A 12815-nucleotide genomic window follows, 5' to 3' on the forward strand; every position below is an offset into this window, starting at 1 on the left:
GTTTTTTGACCGCGACCAGAATCCTAGGATCGCCCTGGTTATTTATCAACCTATGTGCTCTATTTTGTAGGGTAGGATTATCGTTTTTCCAATTTGTAAATGTCCCATATGCAAAAATGCAAAATTTGTTTTTTTTTCCTACCTATTCGCTACTAGTCTAAGGGGCTATTCCAGATACGCTCGAATGGGTAGGAGTTCTCACGGGCTCAACCTAAAAGAATTTGCTGACACTAGCCCTAGCAAGAGCGGTGCTTCGCAGAATCTACCACCAGATCGGAATCACGAGTGTCAAAACTAAAAGGCGAAGCTCAAATGCCATTATTCCGTTTCTACAGGTGCTTTAAGGATTATTTTTAAATAATCCCATTACCAACATTTTAGCTTGGCACCTGCTTCCACTGGAGTAGAGTAGTGAGCTCTCCTTGACTGTGTTTCCCGAGAACTATGATATCTTCAGCTTCAAACCATATTTGAAAAAGTTTAAAGCCGTTCTGCTTGCTTTGCTCCTGGCATTGCTGATGTCGATAAGCATAAAACTCATACATGAAAAAATTCAAAAGGCCTCAGTCGAAAAGACTAGATTCGTAATCACAAAAACCATGAATTAAAAATGTTCGATTTATGAAATGAATAAAATATGCGGATTAAATTAAACCGTATACATACACGTAATTAAAAAAAAGTATGTTGTTACTCGAATAATCGTAAATAAAATGGAAAAACACTCAATTCTCAACGGGACCGAGTCGAACGTACAAAAAATTTACATAATTTCGCGTTTATTATTTATGTAAATTGCAAGCTTCTCAGTTAATATTTCGGTTTTTATTTCGGCAATTTTCGCCACGCAAGGGCAAGTGCTTCAAGAAAAGAAAAAAAACACTAAAGTGAACGGTAGCCGTTTATGAATGCGGCCATTCTGTTTCCTCTAAACACATGTCGAGGATATCCGTTGGCAAAGCAATAAGGGGTCATTATGTGCAAAGTAATTCATACTTTTTGCTTCGTCTTCATGAACATAAATTGTAGACTTGATCTTGAAAGTTATCGCGTGACGGAAGCAGACAGACATTCAACCATTAAATTTGAAATTGGCGCTTAAAATGGACAATAATTAACAGCGGCTTCGGCTACTTTAAATAACTGAATTCATCTATATTTTATTAGAGAGATAAAATTAATGACGGATTGACCGGATTAACATTTTGACATATTTTTAATTATAAGTAGCTCATTTTCGCTTTATTATCCCAATCAAAATATTATTACAGTATGTTATTGCTATGGATCTAAACAAATTGGGATAAGATTTACGACTCCACTTGTATAGCTATTAGGTGTTTTTGTTTCTTTTAATGCCAAATACAATGTGCGATTTGTTCTTTTTAAATATATCGTGGTAAGTTTTTTCTTAAATTTAAATAAAGTATAATACATATTACCTAAAACAATAGCACGTGGTCGCAGGAAGAGCAACCAATACTTACATTAAAACAATTTGAACTGGAGACGCTAAAAATAACTAATTACTCAACCAAGCATACGTTTATAACCTAAACAGAGAGTAAGCATTTGTAAACAGAAGTAAATTAGTTTCAGTTACAATGAGTTGTATGCATGAATCAGGAGCGTCCATTTGTAAAGATACAAGAAACCTGTTAATCATCCACTTCCTCCGTAAAGAGATTAAAACGAACACGAAAATGTAATTGGTTCGACTAAACCAACTGTATACATTACAGAAACAAGCCACGGAAGTTTTGGTGTATCGCTTTTTGGACGAGAGCCCCAAGTGACGGGAGTCACTCACAAGGTGAGTTGGAATGGAAATTATAACATTCGTTTCTAACGTAATTCATGAAAGACAGCCGAAGAGCAACACCACAATTATTTTATACATGTAAATATAAATAATAAAAACGTACATATATAGCAGGAATAAATCACACAGAAAATAGAGGGTAGTTTTGAATAGTTTTTTATACTGTAGCAGAGGACTTTTTGGCGGGAGCGCGAGGAGTGAAGTTGTGTGATTTGTTTTATTTTATCTATTTAGTGTTTCTTCAGGTTTAAATGTGTAATAACGGCGGTTTAGTAACTGTTTAATATCTGTGAAAGTGCACACTGTGGAAAAATGAAACAAAGCCGCTGGACGTAACTTCTCGGGATCCTACAAAAAGTCCACTGAAAAAATCTTAGTAAATGACCACCATTTTACTGCGATTATATTTCATCCCATATCATCTCATTTCATTTCATCCCAGTTGAATAATGTCTCAAATTAATTTTCTTCATTTCATTTCACTCCATAATATCATTTTTCATAAAAATATGAATATAAATTAAAATAAGACATGACTTAAAGGTTCAGTTACCAGGTCATAAAATCCCTTAAAAAAAAATACTGTAGCAGATATCTTCACTTTCATTTACATTACTGGTTTTCTCTAACTATAACGATACCGAAACTTGAACAAGTAACCATGCAAGCTAATAACTGCACTAAAAGCACTAATGCAAGCATTAGTTTACTATACAGTTATTAGAGGTTTCCTATACACTTGTACAAAGTTAACCGCGTTGGCGCGAAAAGTATAGACACATTAATGGCCCTACATTTAAGCTAATAAAAATAATTAGGAACATAGCCTATTTATTACCTGTTTCAAAAGCTACATTTGTTGAGACATAAAGGCAAACTCCAACGCTTCATTACATTTATTATTATTATACATAATATAATGTATACAGTTTCATATACAGGCACATTCAACTAACAAATGGCGGAGATCAGTCAAGTTCACGGCATGATTCGACCGGTCATGACATGTCTTCAGGCCATCTGATGTTATGAAATAAACACGTGACTCATTGTCTGGCACTAAAGTTCATTATTCGTTAATTTGTGTTCTTTAAGTGTTAGTGATAAACCTTCAACAGACATTAGTATAAGAACGATATCATGTTTGAATTATGACCATGTGAATTTCAACGAACCGAGAGCTGTACTTACCTACTTGGTAAAAAAGGTATTTAGCATTTGATTTCAAGTATTAAAAATGAATTAATCTTGTAGACGAAATGGCAACAGATTTTAAATCACTACCTACATAGTATAAAACAAAGTCGCTTTCTCTGTCCCTATATCCCTATATATGCTTAAATCTTTAAAACTGCGCAACAGATTTTGATGCGGTTTTTTTAATAAATAGAGTGATTGAAGAGGAAGGTTTATAAGTATAATAACATCCATTAAATAGTGAAGAAATGAATAATAAACTACAGATTCCGAAGCGAAGCGAGGGCAGGTCGCTAGTATGCTATAAAACTGCTATGATAAAGTTACTACCGTTGTGTTAGAGATCTAACATTTTAACCTTCACTGGTCTAAAGTATTTTCCCGATTGATCCAAATTATTTGAGTGAATTTAAGAAATTGCTCATTACCACGGTGTAACTGTATGTATACCAAGTAACTGTTATAATAACATTATATACCTACCCCAAATTCAAAATGGAAATCCGTTAACAAAAGCAAAAGTAATTCGGTGCGCCACAGTGAATGCAATAGGTATTCGCGAACAGGAAAACATTCGAACGTGTATGTACTTTACCCTCTCAAACATAAAGGCTCTCCAAAACAGCGTAGGTACAATTCGTAACAGAAGCGGAAGAGGACACTTTATTGCTAACATTAATTCCCTGGATTTCTCTATACGCACTGCGAGGAAAGAAATATACATAGTTGCAAAATCGGTTCAAAAGTTTACATTTTGCTTAGTAATAGTTTTAAACAATGTTATAACGTGACCACGATTTTCACTCGTAACGAGTTCCAGATATTTCAACCCTGTTGTAAGCATTATGATTACGAGTAGACTGAAGACTGCGGCTAGAAGGAGCCGACATCTGTCTACCCACTTTCTAGTCCGTTTTTAGGTGTTACCACTAGAACTCGATGACTCATCTCGACCCTTCGTTTTAGATATCGCGATTTTTTTTATTGCGATTTTCGTGGTATTCCTTACACTAATTTAACTTCACACTAATTTAAATTACATACAACTTACATATGATTTGAGATACACGCTATAAAATCGAGCTACTATTAACAAAATTGTTTTTATAACTGACGTCGATTGATATACCTGACCTTTGATCATTACCATAAAACTTTCGGACTGTGGAACTCGAAGTATTTTCGCACCGACATGCGAAAATCAATAGATACGGCATAACTAATAAATGCATGTGCGAATCTCACTTTCGTCTCCATTCCGTAAATATCATACGATTATGATATTTCACGGCATCGCACGTCGAACATACCTACTTAGGTACTGCAAACTTTTTATACGAATTCATGTCTAATATTTTTCTTAGTAACTTTATAAAATACTAGCGACCCGCCTTCGCTTCGCTTCGGAAACATGACACCAAAAAAAAAAAATAAATAAAAATTTTAAAAAGTAGCCTATGTTCATCAGGGACAATGTCGGCTTCTAATGGAAAAAGAATTCTTCAAATCGGTCCAGTAGTTTCGGAGCCTATTCGAAACAAACAAACAAACAAATCTTTCCTCTTTATAATATTAGTATAGAATATTAGTATAGATATAGATTACTTAAACGAGCCTTAGTTGTACCTACTATAAATAGGGCATAGACAAAAGACAAGATAGAACGAGTGCCACCCGCCGGTCAGACCTCTTGAAGAATATAGATTGTAAAAAGGTAATAAACTGCTACTGGTACATAAAGTTTGTTTTTCTACTTTGGCAAGCATGAGCGTGATGATGACGCGATGTCGTTAGCATTGCTGACGTCACGCTTTTTAAAAACATCCAGGGTATCGTCTCTCCATCACATACATTTTACAATTACACTAAAGTCGTAAGAAAAAACACATACGCTAGAATCATTTACAATTTGATCAGTTGAAATAATGTCGGGTATACCAACCTTACTTTCCAAGATATTTTGGGGATTCCTATTGAATGATTTTTTACCCTTATCGATTTACCTTTGAATTAAAATTATATGAGTTCATGTAAATCCGAGATTTGATCGTATCGCGAAACGAACGACGCAAAAAAGTAATTTGAATATCAATGCGAAGACAATGCTTATATAAAAATACCTTTTACATAGTTTCTTTATTACGTAGATACGGGTTTCGTGTGTTCGGTAATTGTGATTCTAAAGCACGTTCACTTCAAATGTTCTGACTTTGAATTTTGAATAAACACACTAGAATTCGATATATCAACTCATACAAATGCATTTCGTTTAAGATGTAGGTTTTATCTCTATTCATCAGAGTTGGAATAATATTCTAATTCAACTGATGTTTCGACGTAATGTCTCCATTGGCTCCAGTAAACGTTAACATCGGTCTGCGAGGTCAGCAGTATATATTGGCTTTAAAACAAAAAGACTCGCGATTAAATATTATGTTACATGCGAATTGTGCCCTTACGAAAAAGTGAGAGGAACCTCAAACACGTTTCTGATCGATGTTAGATCTAGAAAATACTGAGGCTACTTCTATAATCTAGACACTCATAGGGACGGCATTTTCACTAACCTTCACCATTCGAAGCAATGTTGAGGCATCATCCTTGTTATAATTAACACCTCAGACACTCCCACGGAGTGTTTCCAAATACGCGGCCGCATGGGAAACATTTTGTTTGATCTCCTTGATGTTTTAACGTAGGATGTTCAGAGTTTGAAAACTACTTTATTGAAACACAAGACAGAAACGGGGCTATCTTTAATTCGATCGTAACATGTTGACTGTATAAAGTTTAGAGGTGTGAAACTGATCGGTTATTTCCTATGTTAACGTTATAAATAAAAACAAAAAAATATATACTAATCCTAAAACGGATAAAGTTTTTCTTTTGTTATTTGAACAAACAAACGTTGGATAAATTTACTCAACAAAACCTATAGTTCGTTTTAAAACTGGAAACAATAATGGCGGGCGGTAGGGTTGACCTTTATTTAGTACGCTCACAGCAGCTGACTGTTGGGGTACATTTAAATATAGACGTTAACTTTAATACGAAACTACATAATTATTTGGAAACTTTTGGGTTTTTATTTTTTATTAGCATAGACGACAGGCTAACGAAATACTTACTTCATCTGATGCTGTACGGTTTCCAGGGTCAATACCATGAATCGTGACGTTCCCATTAGGAAAAGGTAATCTAGTTAGAGGATTAGTGGAATTGGAATGATCACCATCCTGCTACTCAGAACCCAATACTTGATTTTTCACAACAGAATTAGGCTTTATCACTGGTGGTAGGACCTCTTGGGAGTCCGCACGGGTAGGTACCACCACCCCGCCTATTTCCGCCGTGAAGCAGTAATGCGTTTCGGTTCGAACGGTGGGGTAGCCATTGTAACTATACTGAGACCGTAGAACTTATGTCTCGAGGTGGGTGGCGCATTTACGTTGTAGATGTCTATGGGCTCCAGTAACCACTTAACACCAGGTGGGCTGTGAGCTCGTCCACCCATCTAAGCAATAAAAAAAAAGGCAGGACGATAAAAAAATATATAATTAGGGGTCCAGTAACACACTGATAATGTGTAGATAATATGACTTATTAGGAGTCTAGTACAAAAGCGAAGGGATTTTCGCATTTAAGAGACTTGTTAAATAGTAGATATTAAATATTATAAATTATTTCGTTGTGGTTTCACTTTCGTTTTACGTATTGAGATAATATAGAGTAAGATACGCATCTATTATGTATTTTAAATGTTAAAAATTTTTTTTAAAACAAATATGTGGGTAGGTGCGTAATTTATTTAAAAAATCAAGAACTGCAAAAAATACTTCTCCTCCTCCTCCTCGCTTCGGTTTCCTCAATGTTTAGGGTCGTGACCACTTCCACACAACAAGAGTTTATTGTGGATCACTCTACGCAATTTGTTTGAAATGTTTATACATCTATACTAATATTATAAAGAGGAAAGATTTGTTTGTTTGTTTGTTTCGAATAGGCTCCGAAACTACCGGACCGATTTGAAAAATTCTTTTCCATTAGAAGCCGACATTGTCCCTGATGAACATAGGCTATTTTTTTTAATTTTTTTTTTTGGTTTCATGTTTCCGAAGCGAAGCGAGGGCGGGTCGCTAGTATATAATATACATATACATACACACGCATATGTTTCTGATCAGCAGACGATTTTGCTGCCCACCTGGGATTAGGTTGAATAACGCTGCATGAAGTCGAAATCTTATTTGTATTGTACCTACAACGGCAGACCTACCCTTCTATTCGGAACGCCTGACTGGTTTGCGCGTGTGATACTATACGCCCTAACAGCAACCCATGTTCTATTAATAATAGGTTGGGGAAAAAGTTTTTTCGCATACATAGTTTAGTTAATTGTAAATAAACTATATTAATTTTAGTGAATTTTCTTAAAAAATGCGATGAAATTTTTTCCCCAACCTATTTATTATTATAAATCTGAAAGTTTCTTTATTTTTATATTTGTCCTTCAGAAAGAAGCAACAGATTGACATGTGATATATATTTTTTAAATATTTCTTCTTTCTCTTCTCAGGTTTTTTTTCTTCCTACTTAAGCTGATGGTCAAGAGAGACCACATCAGCGTCACCGGGCGAGTAGGTGAGCTCACGGGGCTCACGGGGCCTGACGTTGCTGCTAACACAAACCCTAGCCAGAGCCGTGCTTCGCAGAATCTACCACCGGATCGGAAACGCGACCCACTGAGAAAATCCGGCGAGAAACTCAGTGGGCTGTGTCTGTGGGTTAATTTACTTGCCGAGCCCTTCGTCGCAAGGGACGGGTTCGACGAGAACGATGATCGAAAATTCGGTCTTCGATCAGGAGAGCGACATCGACTAACTATTATTCCAGAAAAGTCGTATCTCTACCACGGGAAAGTACACTAACGCTTTTCCTTGACCACGCTGACGAAGACACGAGTAAATCCACTAAAAATATAATTGAGTACGTCAACATCAAAAAGTACACAAGTTCAGCTGAATCCGCGTGACAACAGTAAGATAGAACGTTTAATAAGCTCCATAATTAGCATATAATTATGTTGGGTGTCCATTATTCCCATGTAAAACACGTAAGTATCTACTTCCTACCTATTTAACTGGTTCGTGAGTCAGACCCGCACGTATTTAGGTATGCAATGAAAACTAAAAATACCTCGTTATTGAGACTCGCTGAGGTCGAGGCCGTGCCATACAAACTCGCGGAGTCAACGCCACCGCGGCAATGTGACCATCCTTTCATACTATCGTGATGCCTGATCGTCCTTCTGTTATTCATATTGGATTTCTACATTTCAGTGCTTTTTTTTATTGCTTAGATGGGTGGACAAGCTCACAGCCCACCTGGTGTTAAGCGGTTACTCTAACACATAGACATCTATAACGTAAATGCGCCACCAACCTTGAAATATAAGTTCGAAAGTCTCAAGTATAGTTATAACGGCTGCCCCACCCTTCAAACCGAAACGCATTACTGCTTCACGTCAGAAATAGGCAGGGCGGTGTACCTACCCGCGCGGACTCACAAGAGGTCCTACCACCAGTAATTAAGCACCAGTAAGTAAGCTATTAGTTGAAAAAACATAAATAATTCCGCGACCTGATTCTAATAGCTCACACACGAGCTCTCAGCCTTGACCTCTCATTCTATTATTTGTGTTATGCATTTATTAACCACGTGACTAAAATGCATTTTAATCGTATCTTAACTCGTAAAACCTAAATAAATAAATAAACATTCTTAATGGTAATACAAATATTCCTACCGTTTACTGAAATTTCAATGAATGAAGAATACGCAAAATCTTTTAGGTTTTTATAAGGAAAGTGAATAGTTGTAACAGTAATGTGTCGGAAACGATTTCTTTTTTAAATTCGAACAGAAAAATCTATCCAATATTTTTGAGAAGTCATTGTCACCGTGCGCAACAGGAAGTCTCTGTTTAACTTATCTGGATGGCGCGGCCAGTATCGGAGGTGTTTACCTGCCCCAAAATTTCTATGGAAACTGCCCGCCCAATTACAATATTTTTACAATAGATTAAAGAAAACAATGCAAAGTACCCTGAGGGCATGATAGGTTTAAAGTTCACATTATTTTAACACCTGCACAGAATAGTAGATTATACTAAGATTAAATTACTATAACTAAAAATTGTGCAATAAGTATAAAAATGCAAATTTTTTATTTACGGCAATAGTTGTAGTGGGCGTAATATGAACCCGCATGGGCAAACACCACCACCCTGTCTGTTTCTGGCGCGAAGTAATCCTGCGTTCCGTTGACAGAAGCAAGAAAACAATATTCACAATTCAATGGGCCGTGAGCTCTTTTTTTTTGGCTACCTATTCTAGTGACCTCGAGGGGTCATACTAGATTCACCGAGTAAGTAGATGAGCTCACGGGGCTCTAATCTGGTGACGTTGCTAACACTAGCCTAGCAAGGGCAGTGCTTCACGGAATCTACCACCGGATAGGAAACGCAACCCACTCAAAAGATCCGGCGAGAATATGTGAACCTGTTCATCGTATGCATTAACATAACAATAGCATTAATGCATTTGTATGTTGATATAAGACGCGTATTTATCTAAATAAAATGTGTATAATATTCACAAAAAAATATAACGTCTTTCCACTGAATCTCTCTATACAAATACAAATACAAATAAAAAATTTCTTCAATATGATTGTTCTGTGATTAATCTCCCTATAATGCACTTTAGCGGGTCACCGCTTGATTCCTGGTCTCTATCTTCATTTAAGATATTTTTCATTCAAATTCAACCGTTAAGTCTTGTTTTATTTGTAAATTTGTCAAATCAGATTATTAGCTTTAGCTCAATGGGCTGGAACGGGCCTCCAGGGGGAATGTTTAACATTTGACATTACAATCAAGTGCAAGGTCACCGTAATTAATTAGTGGTTCTAATAAGTAATTATATGTATTTAAAAATACTGCAAGTTTGATTTTTATAATATTATGTGCTTCCATTGACACAGCAATTCAATTTGTTTGCATTTTTATAGATAAATTGATAGATATGAAGCTGGATAGGAGAAGCCCCAAGATCAAGGGTTCAAGGTTATGTTATCACTAGTAATAAAATATATAACTCCCAATTATCTTACCCATTCATTCCGTGATCCAAAATTGTCTACAATTAAATAATAGTGGAGATGAATAAAACATTCCACTTCATAAACTCATTTCAAACCATTAAACATATAGAACAACATAAAAAACTCAGGAATATTTGCTACAAAGTTAAACAATATAAGATTACACCTGCCCACACTGCTGAGCTGATTAGTTGTTGCTGTCTTTGGCAGGAGTTCAATAATGTGATCTCAGTAACAAGTAAAAGTTAGTTGTTAATGTATATTTGAGATACTCTGATTAGGTGCCAGCAGTATACATTACATATACATTTTAAATAACTTTAAATATAGAATTGTACAAAACTTTATAAAATATATTGTCACATATTAATTGAACTAAAATAATTGGTAAAAGTATGTACATACTAAGTACTTATTTCATTAATAAAATGAAATGTGCAAGTATTATTGTTCTTGTTTCTTTTTAGTAGTATTGTTAAAAATATCTGTCTACTGTCCACTAGAAAGCCTGTTGGAACAATGTGGCATATTAAATTCAAAGTTCCAAGAATGAAGTGTACCATTATAATTTTTAGTAATTGAAATCCACTATTTTACTCATAATTGTATCATTTTAATTATACTACACCAACTCGCACGAAATCGCAAAACTTCAATTACTCTTAAAATTACAGTGCTTTCTCTCGATTTACAAAAAGTGAAATTTGTAACAGAAAACATTCGTTGAATGCGTACTTAAGTAGAAGAAAAAAACCTTTTTAAATTTGGAATACCTATGAAATTAATTTCCTGGCTACATGTGCAAAAATCCGAATAAAATCAAATAAATCTTGAAGTTCGAAGATGCTGCCGGCATGGCAGACAAAGTGCAATAAATTAAAAGAATACAAAAAAACTTACTTTCAATTTCGTTGTACAGTATCACTTACGAATTAAAAAGTCACAATAATCTATAAAGTTAGTAAAATGATGCGTAAAATACATTTATTTGGCACAAGACTTTTTCACTTGTTTATTTACGTTCGTTCGTTTGACAGTCGATCGGCACATGCGCATACTCTCACCTCGACGGACAAGCGCAGACTAACTGAACTGAATGACGGCAGTGAATGAAGAGTGAACTTCAAAAAAAAACGAATTAACTGGTGTGGATCAGCGCGCGATTGAGCATTGAATGAATTGACAATGAAATGCAAGGCGGCTGGGAAACGAGTGAAACGACACAAAATCTTAATTATAGGCACAAACAAATCCTAAATATTTTTCAATGGATATTGTATAAATCTTTTTTTTTATTAATCCTCATCATGACCTAGAAATTATAAAAAATAGTATTTTTTTAGTTTAATGAGTTGGTATTTTTGACCTATACGTCATTTAAATATTAGAAGAAATCAGAAGTAGATTATGACTACGAACAATATAAAATAAGTCCGGTATGAACGTTTAATCAATCATTTCCAATTTAGTATTAGTTTCACACAACACCTTCTATTAGTCACAAAAATGTGGTATTTCCATTGACACTTATGTACTCTCTTGATTCATTCAAATCTATATAATATTATTATTGTAATATTTCGCGTCATGTGATTTTTTTTGTTTGTATTACTTAGACGGGTGGAAGAGCTTAGGGCCCACCTGGTCGTATCGGAGACAATAGACATCAACAACGTAAAACCGGAGCTCAATGTATCAGTTTTTACAGAAGAACAGCTGCCACACCCTTCAAACCGAAACGCATTATGTACTGCTTTACGGGAGTAATAAAGAGCAATTACGCAAATTATAATTTTTTGCGGTTTGATTTTTATTTCACAACTAGCTTTTGCCCGCGACTTCGTCCGCGTGGAATAGTGAGTCAACCTTAACATATAGACATATGCTGTCGCGAGCTTTTTTTTAGATCTTTTAAAGGAGAACAATTCTGTCATACATTATTTTAGCGAAACTTTAACCGTTTCTGCAGCGCACGCAGCGGAAGCTTTCAAAAGGAAAAAAAAAAGATTTTGAAACATTCTTTATTGGTGCTCCGCTTGCATTGGTCTTAGCTTGATGTTATATTATAGCCTATGGCCTTCCTCAATAAATGGGCTATCTAACACAAAGAATGTTTCAAATCGGATCAGTAGTTCCTGAAATTAGCGCGTTCAAACAAACAAATTCTTCAGCTTTATAATATTAGTATAGATATTATTTCCTTCACTGTGGTAGTCATTCACAAACGTTTGGTATGTATGACTATCATCCATTAATGTATTGTTTTATATATCAATGCTACCATCAGAAAAAATGGTAATTGCCTTTAGGAATCGAACACCAGCACAGTCGCATTATAGGTACTATGATAGGACTATTATAGGTATACATATACAAATTGTCAAATTTATTAGTTCATTTTTTATTATTCTTAAATTTGTAGAATACTTCCAAATCGCTGTATTAATCAGTTTTTGTAACAAATGGAGTTAATAGTTCGAAGTTGGTCTAATGGTATTATTGAACATGACAGAGCTCTTTATTTTTTCATTGGCACCAAAATCTGCATACCTTTCAGCCCACCATAGTAAGTGGCCATCCTAGCATGGACTGCCGCCATATTACTGAAATGCTATCAGAGTATCTAAACATA

The 12815-nt window shown here is 35.2% G+C and overlaps 1 protein-coding gene across 1 annotated transcript in view; it reads right to left on the minus strand.

Annotated features, from left to right (window-relative positions):
- LOC114251987 (MOXD1 homolog 1) overlaps window positions 1–11286 on the minus strand; it is a 73229-nt gene extending 61943 nt beyond the window's left edge. The window contains exon 1 of the mRNA XM_028186448.2: window positions 11084–11286. The gene's annotated coding sequence lies outside the window, so the exon portion shown is untranslated. The remainder of the gene's footprint in view (window positions 1–11083) is intronic.
- Window positions 11287–12815: the final 1529 nt, after the last annotated feature.

This window comes from Bombyx mandarina, chromosome 03, assembly GCF_030267445.1.
Source record: "Bombyx mandarina strain Sakado chromosome 03, ASM3026744v2".
NCBI lineage: Eukaryota > Metazoa > Arthropoda > Insecta > Lepidoptera > Bombycidae > Bombyx > Bombyx mandarina.